The following is a 16,208-nucleotide window of genomic DNA, read 5'->3' as shown; positions in this document are numbered from 1 at the left end:
GTTGAAACGCGCACTTGGATACCTTTTCGTCCAAGCCCCAGAACCTTCGTCACTCCCTCGGGGAGTGAAAGAAAACTGGAACTCTTCGTTAGCGAACTTGCATAAAACCACCTGAGTCTAAAAGGCACAAACATAAAACGAAGATAGCACAAGCTAGCAGACATCATAACGAGCCCGGAGTGAAGTGTCAAGAGAAAATTTCCGGCCAGCAGATGTGCAACACGAGAACAGCAGCTGAAACGCCACTTTCACGGAGGAAAATCCAAAACGCAGGCTCCGAAACCCCACATTTACTGAGGATACGACACCTGAAAACACGTTTTCGTTTGCAGCGAACTTCCTTGGTCCAGGAACCCTTGTCGCTCCGAACTCCACGAGATGAGCCTGGATTGCAAAACGCTGGGGACTCATTCTAAGGTTCAACAAGTTCGACGGTATAAACACGCATGGTGGAGCAAGCGCTCTGTGGATGTTAAAGGATTGACGCAAGAAAAGTTCCGAAGATTTACTGAAGGACAGTATGCTACACGGAAAAACGTAGCGTCCAAGACATCTGTACACCTTGACATGGATAGAAGAGTCGATCGGCGGAAGGGACGGAGCCGTCAGGTCCAGCAGTCTGTTTTTCCTGCGGCACTACAGTGAAGCGTCCCGCGCTGCTACAGAACCCTTTGGAGGTCAGGGTTCTGTCGTCGGGGTAGACGGCTGTGACCTCCTCTTTGTAGCAGACGACGCTAATCATCATCCTCATTTATACGCTCGTAACGAGCAGCCGCATGCTGATATGGCCGTGTCGGCTTGCACCACTTTTTCTAAGATTCCATTAAAGCCTAATCGCATTAAGACGTATCGCTCCCCTTCCTGAGCATCGCACCGTAGCTGGAGGGGCCAGCGGTCCACCACATGTCTGTAACACACGAAAGCAATACGCTCGACCACTAAGGGCACTGGACAGATCCCATTGGGCAGTGGGCGTACATATGTAAACCTCCCGCCAGCACAACGGACGTGTCCGTCCATGAGGGCATGATACCTATTGGTGGTGAGCGGGAGGCGCTGGGCAGCGCTCCCCGTGACGTCGGCTTAAGGACTCCCGCATTTGTCGTCTCCTGCACTCGAGCTCGGTCTCCCTGCTGTTTAATTGCGGGCGGTTGACTGTTGATGCTTGTCTCCAGCAGATATTTACAGTGCGCCACCTCTTATCCTAGTAAAGCACTTAAAATCGCATGCACTTGCTCAAGGCGTGATTTTATGTACACTGTGTGATACCGCTCCCGACGAAACAACATTTCTGGCATTGCCCTATTCCCGCGAAGCCGGTCTTGTGTGGCGCGCAAAGAGTTGAGGCTAGGCGCCAGCTTCGCAGTTCAGCAATCTTTCGAACAAAGGGCACACCAAGTCTAATAACCGAAAACAGCGAAAATGCAAGACGAAAACAAATGCCAGGCCTTAGGGGCTGTCGGCTTTGGCAAAGGCATTACGATTCCCGTTAATCGTATGTAAGGTAAAACAGTTTTTGCAGCCTCACGGAACACTGGAAAGTAAAGTATTGCCTCACATTCCTTTACGTTGCCATGGCATCAACGTATGCCGACACGTACTATGGGGAGCAAAAAATGCAGGTTGAGTTCTAAATAACCTGCTTTGTGTATAGGCGCCTGCTGGGTTTATACCAGGCTTCTAACCAGTAAGGAGACTTATTGAGCAAGTCGAGTCCCGTGTATGGTAAAAATACATTAACATTGTGTTTGTTTATACCTGAATGGACATTTCGGTAGATTTTCCATAGCCTTATTTTCCTAATATTCAGATATGCGTTTTAGCAAAAGTGCTCTCAAGGGAAGAGGAGGATCAATATGAGAAGAAAACTTCAATTTAATAGTAAAACCGAGCTGTTTAGTGGAAGTGCTTCCTAGTCAAGGACAAGAGAGTGAGGGTATTTTTTTTAATTTACCGAACGGCACCCAGAGTAGGCCACGACTTCTTCTTTACGCCTGAAGGGGTTGCAAAACAATAAAGAGCTGCTTGGTCATATTCATCGATTTCGACGGAAACCGAGTTTCAAAACCCGTACGTATACTATTTATTGCGTTAGAAAGCGAATATATCAAACCTTCAAGAGCGAAATCATTTCATAACTACTAGGGGTTAGGTTAAGTTGCTTACGATAACGAAGGTTACGATAGAATTTCGGGGCACAAAAGCGGCCTTCCAGCATTCCGGACAATGTTGTCTGCACTGTTTCGCGGTAGTATTGTACAAACGTTTTCATTCCATTTGCTGCGAATAAGCAACCGACGCTGCGGAAATGATCCTCCTTGTATGCAGCCACAGCGAAAGCCAATTTCTGAAGAAACTACTGTATGTGTTGAAGTCCGACGAAAATATCCACATAAACTTTGTGATCCTCCCAAACATCCTCAAACCTGCTAATAAGACATCTGTTGCGGTGAAGAAAAATAATCCGTTGGGCGCAGACAATAACATTCTTGTGATACAAGTCAACAACAAAAAAATAAAAGACAGCCGTTTTATTTCCTGCTGTGCGATGTTCGTGTAAGGACCCGCTGCTTGGTGCGTAGCATTGGACTGTTGAGCATCGAAAAAGCATCTCAAAAACACTTTATGGAAGCCTTCGCCTTTTAAATAGTTATCGAGGAGCTTGCAAAACCTTGTCGCTGAGTCGTCCTCAATTTAGTTAAAGCCTTTTGGTGAGCCTCCAAGCTTCTGCCCGTAGATGAGTACCGGTAAGATGCAGCTGTTATACACTTCCATTTTCAGGAAGAATGGTAGGCTGCCATTCATTACTTGAGAATGCTGCTGAAATCACTGCACTTCGTTGTTATCCTCCTAATTATCTCTGCCTCATGGCTGGGATGCGGCCCCACTGCTTGGCTTATATATTCGCTTATATATTCGCTTACCACTTTCACTGCCTCGCTACCTATCTCAAACTGCTGCACCTATTTCAAACCGCTCTCTCTATATTGTATTGTGCATCAGTGTTTCTTCCCGCCCGTTGCGTTCGCGTTCTCAGTGCGGACCAAGTTTTGAAGTGTGATTTGAGCTAGTGTCTCTACTGCCCAAGCGGCGTACACTATCCTGACCTGTCTGCGTTAGCCGCGCGTTGCTCGGCCACAACAACTGCGGCGGTGGCTGGACGGAAAGGGGGGAGGAGCTGAATCAAAGGCCCAAAGAGGGCGAGAATATCACCTCTTCCCTTATCCGCTGCACCTCTTGGCATGGTTGTGATGACAATTAAAACGCTTCCAAGGCCAACTTAACGGCGGTGTTGCTGTGGCAGTTACTACGCACTAATATTTGCACAGGCGCACCATGCAGGATGGGGCGCTAGTACCAGAATAACCCCACGCTGGGTTGAAGGCTAAGAGGCCTCCTCCTGTTGGGGCGAGCGGCCGAAGGATGGCACTACCTGAGAGGAAAAATCGAAATAGGGAACGGGAGATGTTTTCGTCATCGATCGCTCACATGGAAATCACCGCAAAAATGAAGTTAGTGTGGTAAAGGAGGATAGTGTGGTGAAAAGTTGTGTTAGGCGTTGTCATTCGCAGTTGTACTGAGAGAAGCAATCAAATATCTGTCAAAATGCTAAGCCTAAACTTTTCAACACTGGAGCCGATCCGATTAACGCAAGTCGGTGGTCAGCTGTTGGGGAAGCTCCTGTACTAAAGCCCGCCGCGCCTGAGTGCGTTGAGTTTGGGTTCCCCTAACTTCTTGGGGGCCCCTAAGGCTGGGTTACCCTATTCTAAAACTGCCTGTTACTTTTCCGGCCGTCCCTGTCGAGGGTGGACGACTCGGTCACATTCTTTTTCGTCGAACGCATTTCCTCTTGCTACACAGACATTCATAGCCGCCTCTACTATATCTTCTAATTCGCCCACCTACAAACGTTCACGGCGGCGGCCGCTGTCACGACACCCACATTCTATGCCCAATTTACCCCACCCAACACCCCTACAAGTGCCCCTCTTATGAAGTTCTCTGCACCACATGCCAATTCGTGAAAGACCACCCACCTCCCTCCCTTCCCCATCTACGAAGCAGTGTGGACTGAGCAGATCGCAGTATGAAATTCCAGAGCCGAGCAGCGACAGCTCACGGCTTTCTAAAATGACAAAATGCCACCCACGTTTCTTTCTTGGTTTTGTTGATTTTCTTCCCCTAAAATATGTTTTCCTCACTCACTCACGCTGCCTAAAAATCAAGGATCCCGATGTGGAGGACGATCCACAGGAGACCATCATGAAAGAATATTTACCAGATTTACTGAAAGATGGCAGAACCTGGACACCTTTTCGACCTTTAAACACGGTCTTCAGGAGTTCGAGAGATGAACGGAAGTGCACACATTAATTTTATAGGGAGTAGTAGAAAAAACATGTCTGGAGCACCGTACAAAACGCCGCAGCGCTGCTTTATAAAACGGACATAAAACCACACGAAAGCGCATTCTGACCAGTTCCACTTATCAGGGGCAGTGGAAATATTCACAAATTCTGAACCGGATGGCTTGAGTATACATCATACACCAGTACGTTGTGTTGCCCTAATTTCTCAACCTAGCGAATTCGCAATTTCTAAAACAGGGGGGATATGCGAAATACATCCTGCTCACGTTGTGGTGGTACTCTTGGCAAAAACAAGAATATTTTTGTGAGAAATACCGCATAAAACATGTTTCATGCCGCAATGCCACTAACACCGAAAAATATGCATTGCCGCTTTCTTTGATCGTTTTGTAGGCAACGCATGGATACTTATTATTTTGTGCTTCTCTAACACAGTTCAAGACAGAAACCTGCATACCTAAAACCGATAAAATTTTCAGGTGATGGAATACCGACTGCCGTACTCAATACTCCATGGTCGACTAGAGCAAGCTGAAGGAAATGCTCGAACGAGTGCTTTCCGGAAAGCAAAGTTGTAATAGGCGGCTTCGACAGGCAGCAAGCTTAGGACCAATCGCTTTAAATAAAGGATAGCTATGTGCAGTCAAGGGATGACGTTCTTACTTCTCCGATAAGGATCGCAAACTTATCTTTAGAAGAAGCAATGGAATCGCAATGCAACCTTTGATGAGCGCAACATTGCATGCACAGGAAGCTGAGGTCATACAGAGAATGTCAATGGCTGGCTGTCAAAGCGATGCAGGTGAGAGCATAAAGACTTGTCTTCAAGATATGTGTTCTTCAAAACAAAACAATGTTTTAAATAACACACATCTGAATACCAAAGGGGGGGAAACAGAACTCGTTGACTATTTCGATCTCTGCTCGTGTAAATAGACCGGCCAAAAGATTGCAGCAGGCGTGCGATGCGATCAGCATTCTCTTAGAGAGCTTATAGTGGCAACACCGCAGTGTACTTTTATGACAGGCCAGCTGATGACACAGAGAATAAACACAAGCTCTGCCTCGATTATTCTAGGCTACCATACAAATTGAGGAGCGTATACTGTTGCTGTAGCTTATATAATTACTAGAAAACTGCAATTGACTGGGCGGAGTAAAGGCCCGCTTCTTGGGAACTGGACACTCTGCGGCTTCACCCTCTGACGGAGCAACCTGCATGGACCTCGGAACGTTGCTATCTGAGGAAGCATAGCGCATAGAGCTCTGTGAGGGTATAACAACTACGAAGTAGAGAGAGGAATGTGGAAAGGAGTAATGGTTCCGGGTCTCACATTTGTGAACGCTGTACTTAAAATCAGATGCTCTATCAGACCTTGAAGTGAACAAAAGAACAGTAGGCCATTTGGCCTTAGGTTAGCATGGAAAAAGAACTAACGATGCAGTGCAGGGAGATAGGCGTTGGGCGTCGTTTGAAGTTGGAGAAGCGCGGAGTAAAATATGTTTTGAGAGGAGGTTGAGAGCAATGAATCAACGTAGGTGGGCAGCTAAGGTGTTTAGGTACCTATACTAGGAAAGCGTCGACACGCAGTGGTTAAGGAAGACTAGAAGGCTAACTAGAAGGAAAGAACAGTGTAGAACCGAAAACAGCCATGGTAACCCAAAACGAGGCAAGGCAGATAGACACGGATAAATGGAGCGAAAAAATGGAAGCTAAAACGCCGCTAGAGGTGTACAGGGCGGAGAAATTGGACATCAGAAAAAAAAATTTCCACGATAATTCTCAGAGCAGTGCTTTGCTTTTTGAGGCTAGAGCAGGTTGCTTCCGAAGTAAGAGCTTTGTGGGGAAGTGTTTACAAAATGAAGGGGTATGCGTGGTCTTCGGAAAAGAAGCAGAAACTATGCGGCACAGTGTTAGAATGCGAGGGTATTCATCTAAATGTACATGAGGGAAATATCCGCCTTCGAGAAGCCCTTGAATTCAAGGGTAGCACAGAGGAAGTTTACTTCAAGGCTGTCGAGGCTACAAAAAGATTAGACTGTCGGTGGACGAAAAGCAGATAGGGGAATATTGGCTAGGCCAGTTACCACCTGTAACAGAGGAAAACGTATTGTGTGCCTAATACGTTTTTTGTGCCTGCCCTAAGCAGAGCTAGAATTAAACCCAGAGTATAAAACATAAGATCTTTTTGGTAAGATTACACGTCATCACCCCGCTACAGAGGGGAAACCAATATCAATCATCATCAGCAGCATCATGAGTTCACCCTCTGACGAAACAACCTCCGTCTTCCCCGAAACCTCGCTATCCGAGGGACGCTCGGATGACTCGGACTTGTTACGAGTAATCTCCCTGCGCAGCTCGACCAATTCCAGCGTGACCCTCCCTACCGCCGCGCTGACACTGTTGTTCTCCTTTTTCATCGATAGAATCCTATCTCTTTCTAGACTACGAGTCCCTTGGGTCATTGGCTGATCCGCGCATTTCTCTTTGCCCTTAACCTTGTCGGCCCAGGAGTCCGCACCCCCGCCAGCCGAGAAATGCGCCTGCGACCCCCTGGAGCGGGAGCAATGACCCCCTGGAGCGGGGGCCTCCTTCTTGCTTTTCGCTGTTTTCATGGCGCACGACGTCGGGACCGAGAGCAGCGGCGCGAGCTTGCTCGACCCCCTGGATTCTGATCTTTCCCTCACCATCTGCGTCTCTTCCTTGACCATCGGTGCCTCCACGCGCTCTAGAGGAATCAAGTACGCACCACGTATGGAATCAAGTAGCCTTTCTTGCGCGATTTGTCCGCTGTCACATGCAAGCCCCCGCACAGCCTCCATTTCGGGTTGCACACATGTGCGTCAGTTGGGTTGCGCACGCCGCAGACCTTTTCTTCTGAAACACCGTGTGTCGGGCAAACGTCCTTCCGGTGTCCGATCTTTCCGTAAGCGTAGCATACGTCCACTTGTTTCCGATATAAGTAGCAGCGAACTAGATTTGGTCCATATCTCAAAACGTTCGGTACGTGAAGTCCGCCGAATACGATAATAACAGATCCGGAGTTCTTGATTCTCTTGACGGCGAGCACCAAGGGTGCTTCGAAATGTTGCTTTCAAGGGTTGCAGGCTCGTCTGCGAAGTCCACGTTTCTAATAATCCTCTGGCGCGTATCGCTGGGGAAGTCTCGTAAGCGTTGACTTCGAAGGCCTTACCGGCCAGCGTTATGAATTTGATGGGAGTGTAGTTTTCGGCATTTTTGTGTTTGCGTAATATTTAATATTTTGCGTAATGTCGGGGCAGATTGCGTCAAGCAGCGTTTGCTCTAAGCTCAAGCTTGCAGCTTCGGTAATCGCCTTACCCACGGTGGGCCCATATTCTCCTAATTTAATCCTCCTCTGGGGCGTATAACAATCTTTATGTGCTCTCGGTTCATGGGAGGCATGTATGAGGCCTTTACCACCCAATTCACGACGACAGGATACGGCCGGCCTGCACTAACCTTCTCTTCGCCATCGTGTATATCGCGGTGCGCTCGGCTGACTTTTTAGATGCTGGGATCCTCTTCCTCGAGCCAAGTCCCGCATCGCGCCGTAGGTAACCTGTGCGCCGCCGCGCCGCGCTCCCGCGCCACGCCCCCGCGCCGCGCCGCCGCCGCCGCCGCTCGTATTAGGGGCGAAGCTCCTCTTGCTCGGGGCAAGTCCCGCGTCGCGCTGTCGCCGTGTCCACTAGTTAAAGTGCCATTGACGCGACGGCGCCAGGTTTCTATCCCACGACTCTCTGGCCGCAGCGGGAGGTACGTGGCGCTCTTCCCACTGCGCTACAAACCGAGACGGGAGCATGTGCTATGAACGCGCCTTATGTCCTTCAGTCATACAGATGGTGCGCGCCGTTAAGAAGAGGCGAAGCGAAGTAGCGCATCATGACGCTAATGAGCGCCTACAGTTGGCGCCTTGATGCCGGCGCCTTCGTGTACGGGGGACGCGCGTGAATTGAGGCACCCTCCGAATCGGAGCGGGCGCGGGATAATTGCATCGATATGTAAATAATAAACATCGTGTATATAAATGTATATACAATCACCCCTACAACAACGCGTCGAGTATTTATATGATGTGTGGGCGAATGTTTCACGGTTTTACCGATAACCATTGGAGCTCCGCCCCCCTCATCATCACTCACATCGTAGAGATGGCGGGCTTTTTTTCTTTCTTTGGCTGGAGACCTTCTTCTATGCCGATTCCTTGTCAATATCGTCTTCGGGGATGAATTCGCCTTCTAATTTCATCCAAGCCGCCCCATGACAGCTGTCGCAGAGTTCGCCGTGCCAGCAGCGAGGGAAGCCACCGGCGCGCCTCTGCGCTGCTAAGCGTTACACTCTACGAAATCGGAAGGGGGTGGGGTATTTGAAGAGTCCGACAGTCATTGTACACTTGTAAGCGTTGGCGCCCTCCCTTCGAAAGCGTCGGGGAGTTGGATGCAATGTTTGCTCGCCATAAGGAGGAAGAGCAAAACTGACCGCGTACTCTTCTCGTGTGGGGCGGAGTGCAGCCCCAATTCCGCCCCCGAACCCGTGAAGAGTAAACCTGCGCATCGTCTCCCTCTCTCCAGTAGGAATTTTAAAATTGGATTTCATTCTTGTCGAGTGAGGAAGCTAGCATGGAGATTCACTCCTAAACTGTAAACGCAAACTAGCCAGAAATGGAGTTTTAATCAAGTAATGTGCCCTGAAAAGTACCTATAGCAAAAAATGTACTCCCTAGGCATGATCTAAAGAAGTGGACGAACCTCCATGGTAGTACCGTTGCCCATCCGGGTAGCAAAAGGGAGGATTTAGAACGACTTAACACCATTTGTGAGATGGCGTTCCGTTCCTTGTATACTACCACGTCCACAATAAACGCCCTATCTGAGGTAATCATCTCAAGCGGGCGGTCGCCATGTTAGTCTTCTGTTGTCTCCGTGCACAAGCACTTCAACCGTGGCCTAATGCTAATTAGGACGCGACGGTTGCACGCAGCTACAAAACCAATACCGTACGTATACCCGTATAGATGCTTCAACCAGCGCGATCACAGGCAGAGAGCGCGGCCGTGTTGTCTCAATCTGTTTATTTTGGCGATAGGTGTTGTCAAACTCTGCTGCTAACGAAGGGGCAGTTCTCGCCGTTGCAAACAATTGCAATGTTCATCTGCTTCGCTTGCTTGCGCATACATAGTCGATTTAAATTCTCGTGCCAGCGCGCCAACACACCCGACTGCAGCGACCCAACTTGCCCTGGCGGCACGACTGGCTGCCCGGATGTAAATAACCTCTGTGCTATCAACGCAGCGCGGCCGGCGACTCGGCGCGGCCGGAGCTTCAAGCCTCGCCTTGGGCCGTCGTTTTTTCTTATTTGTGAAGGACTAGTAGTGCCATTTGGTGGAAAGATTTTCATGTGCCCCTGTCACACGAGGAACGGCCGCAAACAGCATTTGGATACGGCGACAGGTGTGGAAAGCTCGCTGGTAAGTGGTCTTTCATCAGTCGATGCGTTTGTCAAACGTTTGGATAGGGTTAACAGCGAAGTACCCGGGTACCCGTGCCGCTCACAGCTCACACGCACGGGCAAAGAAAAAAGTGCACACTCGTATTATTTTACTTGTTTGTGGGTTTGGGGGTATGCGTTCGCATTGTTTTGTAAGCCGGTTTGTAACAGGGCATTCGAGATAAAATCGTTTGTCGCGCGCGGCGTCGTTTCAAAGCAACGTGACGGTTACTTCGTGCTGGCGAAAATCAGCGCAGTCAGACGGAAGCGGGAAGGAAGGTAGAGAGGTCGGGAAAGAGGGCGCTAATATATAAAAGAAAGCGCAATGCAAGACGAGAAATATAACACAACCCGCCTGCATTTCTCCGAAACTTCAGGACAGAGCCGCACACGGGTACGTTGTCACAAACTCGAGCGTACGACGTCTAAAAGTACCGTATATTTTTTTTTTTCATTTTTCAACGTAACCTGAGCCACTTATCTTCTCATTGCCGCGCATGCAGACCTGATTGTGTCCCTGTGTTTGAGCGCACAGCCATCCTTTTGCGACATAAGAACCAGCAAACGCGAGAAATTGTAGAAGCCAGCCACATCAGAAAAGCTGCGTTCCGAATGTATCAGTCATCCCTCTATCGCCCTGCTTAATCGAGAAGTCGCATATTTAGACGCACATTGAGCGCTATTTCGGTGCTTCTGGGAATGCGTGTTGGGGGTGGGAGGGGGGTCTTAATCCATGTATGATGCGGTTATCTTTGCTGATTTTTCGCCTTTCGTGCGCCTCAAAGTTCGTTTTGTGGTTTTGTTGTTACGGTTTTTTAGTATTTTCGGCTGAGTGCGCCGAGAATGTGACGCAATGGGGGCGCGACACTTGGGCGCTTAGGCATACAAAGCTTTGAATTGTGCAATAATAAACTAGTTGCGAGTGTGCGCTTGTGCTGTCTTCATGTGTTCTTGTCCTCGTTAATTTGCGCGCAGTTTATTTTTCGCAATGCATAATTACCAACTCGCCCAACTCGCAACCCTTTTACAGATCCTATACTCCGTAAAAATGAGTTGCCTGTCCTTTTAGGTACGGCAAAATCTCGCGCAGCGCATCATTCTGCCAGGGGGCCATATCCTAATGTCAATGCACACACTATGAAAGCAGCTTGCACTTAATGCGTCACATTGTCTGCTGATAAGCATTTTAGATTCGCCCCTCTCATCATCATTCACTTCGTGGAGATGGCGGGATTTTCTTTCATAGCTTGTTGTCACTGCAGTAATTAATAGCAGAATCAGTCCAACAAATCACAGAAACGGTTCGTTTCACTTTGAAAATACTCATAGTAACACACTTTGCACCACACGGAGGAACAATCGGTTGCAGTGATGAGACATAAGGGTAACTTGTTTGTTTAAGGGGCATTGAAGGCAACCAGCAAGTTGGTTTCAAACGGAAGTCGGACCTCCGCATAGCCATTTCAGCATTGATTTAGTGCCAAGATGCCTTAAGTGCTGAGAAATCGCTGTTCAAATGCTCATCAAACGTGACGCAAACACGACTGCAGTCGCTGTTTGCATCAGGATAAACCGGAAGCAAGTGAAGCAGCGGTGATTAATAGCAGTATACAAGCAACTGAATACAACATTACCACGTACCAAGCAGTTTGGTCAGTTCCGGTCAAATCGCTCATGCTTCCCCAAACTCCCCTGTCATTTGCCGTTCGAGACCACTAAGCAAAATGTTTCTCCATTGGACCTGTGATCAGTATTTACGCTTCACTGAAGAAAAACATTGGCCTTTTGAGGCCCCGCAAGTTTTGGCGTCGAACGATTTTCTCATGCGTAGCTCGCATGCTCCCTTGGAAAGCGGCACTGCCACCCCAAGTATGGACGAGTAGCACCATCCAGCAGCAGCCAAGAAAGAAGTTGTGCGCGTCAGGCCACTTAAGCCCTTCCGGTGAAAACGTGTTTTTGCTAGTTTCAACCTTATTTAAAAAAAAATGCCAGGTGTAAGAGGGGTATAATAGTGTTCTCCGTGAACTAATCTATCAACCTAGAGAGACTTGCATTTTAACTTCACTGTCATTTAAAGTTGTGCTCGAGTATATTGTGCGGAAGTAATATCTTTTTTATTGCTGCAAAAGCCACGATGGTTAATGTACTGGCACTTGGTTTTATGAAGCCTTTGCATTCCTAATTTAAGTACTGAATCTTCGCAGGGAACCTGGCATAATAATTTTATTACTGTACCGAATTATTAAGTTCATTTTACCATAGGGTCTGTTTTGAATTTTACATGTGGGTCATTTTGTTTTCTTTTTTGCTTTTTCAGGTAGATGTTCCTTTGACTCCCTGCCTGCATTCCGCGAACGGGAAAATTAGCCTCCGCATCGATGGCCAGAGTGTCTTGACTGCATCATCTTTACTGGGAGGACTGTGTATTCTGTTTGCATCGTTCTGAATTTTCAACATTCAATATCCCAAAAAGGCACACAGAGCTCTAACGTTTGTGGAACATGCCTTTTTGGACCTTGCCAGCACCAAACCACGTGTGAAGGATTTAGAACTAATTAACTTTTATCGCATCAATATCCCTCACCAATATTTTATTTGTTTTCAATCCTGTAATCATTGGATAGTAGTTTAAAGAATTTCGTATTATGTTTCTGACGTTTTCTTTTTTTTTTACTGAGCAGGGGATATTTGATGGGCCCTTCTGTATGCTGATAATACAGCTGTCTTTTAGTGAAGCAATAATATTAACCAACTAATATAACTTGAAACAATTATCTAAATAATGTGGGCAACTGGTGCAAAATGAATCAACTTAAAATTATCGGAAAAACACGAATTACATGGCTTTTTCTTCTCACTCTGAAGAAGCTGTCGCGATACCACTTATTCTGTTCTATATCCTTGCAATTAACCCCTCAGACTGGGTCACTTTTCTTGGCGCATTTGTGTCTTTATCAAAACGCACTGGTATTTTCCGCAGCATATTTCTCGTTCTTTATATTACTCATTTATCCATAGCCATCTCATTGCTGTCTGTCTCCTAAATCATTTATCTCTTGTGCCTTTACCATCTACAAAATGCTCGTTACCTTTCAATATCAAATCGTTACACAGCTCTCGCTCATTTCACCACCAATCGAAAAACATTTTTGTTGTTGTAAACCACTGCAACCATTTTTTTCACTTTGTGTACTGAGTACTGATGCGTACTGATAAGTACTCACGCGTTCTCAATCGTCTACTATTATATAATGATGTCACTTACCATGCCGTTGTGTTTGTGCCTATATGTTTTTCGCGTATTTCCAGTTCTTGTAGTAATATTGTTTCTACAGTTTGTTCAACTAGCACACAGATCGCTCATTTCACCACCAACTGAAATTTTTTTGTTGTAAACCACTGCAACCATTTTTTTCACTTTGTGTACTGAGTGCTGATGCGTTCTGATAAGTTCTGATAAGTACTGACGCGTTCTCGATCCGCTATTATTATATAATGATTTCACTTACCATGTGGTTGTGTTTGCGCCTATCTTTGTTTTTCGCGTATTTCCAGTTCTTGTAGTAATATTAACTCTACCGTTTGTTCAACTAGCATTCTATTGCTGTCTTCCATTCCTAACTGGCGTGTTTTTAGCAATTTACCATTTTTGCTTTCTTATAGGAGGTCGCCCTAAGTTTTTATTTCGGAGCCTCCTTGTGTACACCATGTACCATGTAAACTTGTATGCGAAAGTTCGTTTGAAATAAACCTGAAACCGAGAAAAACCGTGTGAAATCAGTACTCCCGCAGGGAACTAGAAACTCTCCCTTGTGGCCTTGAAAAAACTCCTTTCGGAAGGCCTACAAAACAGCCCCAACTTTGCAAAACTCCTTTCAAAAGAAATATATGCTTCCCTTGAACCTCCTAAAAACTCCCCTCGCGAGGCCTACAAAACGTAAAACTCCATGCAAAAGAAGTAAATGCTTCCCTTGAACCTCCTCAAAACGCCCCTAAAATAACATAAGTACTTCCCAAGGGAGCCATAATAGGCTCCTATTCAACCGTCTAAAAAGTCCATAAACATCACTTAAAAACGCCTTGAGGAAGTAAAGAATACTCTATTTTGATCTCCTTAAATTCTCCCTAACATTTCTTAACACTCCCTAACTACCTCCTTTCTATCACCTAAAAACACCCTGTTTTGAGGAGGTAAACAAAACCTCCCTGTTCCATGTAGTAAAAAAACTCCTACAAGGAGGATCACTAGAGGACAGGCGAAAAAGAACCTCTAGGCAGTATATGGGTGGAAAAAAAGTTTAGAGTGTACCATTTACGGACACCAATTCATCAGCGATGTTTTATTTGCATACGTATATATTATATAATGCAGTTGTGTAAAAGGCGCCTGATTACAGCGATGGCGACTAGAGTGACGAGGATGCAGCGATCCACCAGAAAACAATTGAAAGGGCCCTGTGCTTTCGAAATAAAGCTTGCAAGGGTTAAGGATTGGGCGAGCTGGTGTATAATTACAAGGAGGGGAACCACGTAACACAGAGGGAACGCACGAAGAAGGTTACAGCCACGAGCGCTGACTTACAACTGACTTTATTTTTCGCCATGTCACATATTACGCTGTCAGTAAAAAAATACAAGAAAAGCATAAATATCATGAAAGCTGCAGATAACTCAACCGGTCTGCACCGACGCAGTGTGGCTCCACCGACGCCATGTGGCACAAACACGTGCTGAACTATCCGACGGACCGAAAATGGTGGTTGTCACACTTTCTTCTGGTGTTTTGCGCGGTTCCCCTCTTTGAAATTATCCACCAGCTCGCCCAAGCCATAACCTTTGCTTCTTAATAACATACAGCCTAGGTGAAACCGTCCAACTCTATATCCTCCACAAATGACGCCAATTTTGTCAGTAGTGCAGTTTTGAGGGTATGCGGGGATATACGTAAGGTCTTCTGGACCTGAAAACTGGGGGGCAGGACGGAAATGGGCAGCGTGGTGTAATAGCGCGGGTGCGGCATACCGAAAGAGCAGGAGGCGCACGCTACGGCGCGAAGTAAGTAAAATCCCATTTGGACTGCGTTGAGTGCGTTGAAGGGTGAAACTTTCGCGCCACTTCACTCTTCTCCTTCCATAAATTCAGGCTGTCTTCCAGTCACCAAACGAAGCCGTTTCACGTCTTGGGGACTTCAGTGTACCAGTGAGAAACTCCGCCTTGAACCGTGCGACAGAACGCTGGACTACACTAGCGAGACGGCTAACCAAACGAAATGCGGAAATGGCGGAGTCCCGGTTGCGTCTGTCTCAGTTGCAGACCCCTCGCTTCATATGGTTTGACCGCTTTTGGTTTTCAAGCTTCTTGAAAATCCTATCCTGCGAATGAAGTGGCGCGGGAGGGAAAGAAAGGACTCCATGTTCTTTTTTTTTTGTTTGCTTGTTTTTAAGAGAAGCTATGAAACGCCAATTGCGAACGCCGCAACAACAACAAAAAATCCTTGAAAATCTAAAGATAATGCTGTCTTCTTCACATATTCTGATCATATTTTTGAAGTGCTTAGGTTACACCCAGCAAATTATTTCGGTTAAAGTAGTTCCAGCTGCGCAGCAAAATGGCGTGGTTCGGATCTGTAGCCTTGTTTGCCTTGCCAGAGAAAGTTGTCCCCGAGTATAGGAAAGTATAGCCATCAGCGATCAACGCGCGGGCAACATTTGGGTGTTGCCATTTTCGCTCCAGCGCTGCCAGCGCCTCGTCTGCTTCGCATCGAATTTGCCGCTCGCGCGGAAGTGAATTCGCCGCTTCCCGAGCTGGCATAGTAGCCCCTTTTGGGATGTTATTTGAGAAGTCCGTGTAACTTACAGGCAAAATAAGAGAGAGGTAACAAATTCGTTTTGGTTTGTTGCACGGTAATGATATTAACGCCAGGGGAAAATAACACGCTTTCCCGTGCGCCGGAAAGTCATCCGTTCTTCGTCCGCCGTAGATCTCCACGCTATTGGCTTCTCGAGGGCTTAAAATTGCCCACTCTGTTCGGGTGAGCATCACCTTTATTAGAAGCTGGTTGTTATTACCCAACGGTGCAAATATATCGTCCCACCACTTTTATCCGGACACTTATCGAGCACGCACTGGTGCGTAGGTCGCATAGCCCCGAACATCTGCGTTTTAAATATGCGCCAATGGCGTACGCTGAATTTCTTTCCGAGTGTCCGGGGAAACAAAGGGATAAAAAAATGTAAAACTGTCAGCAGAGAAAATGTCACCATTTAAATTAAAAATCAATTTCAAAGTTCAAAACTTCAAAGTAATGTTATATCCGTCATAGGCAGCCG

The sequence above is a fragment of the Haemaphysalis longicornis genome, unplaced genomic scaffold (genome assembly GCF_048455015.1).
Source record: "Haemaphysalis longicornis isolate Haplotype H1 unplaced genomic scaffold, Haemaphysalis longicornis Haplotype H1 scaffold_14, whole genome shotgun sequence".
In the NCBI taxonomy this organism is placed as follows: domain Eukaryota; kingdom Metazoa; phylum Arthropoda; class Arachnida; order Ixodida; family Ixodidae; genus Haemaphysalis; species Haemaphysalis longicornis.
This window is presented reverse-complemented; position numbering follows the sequence as displayed.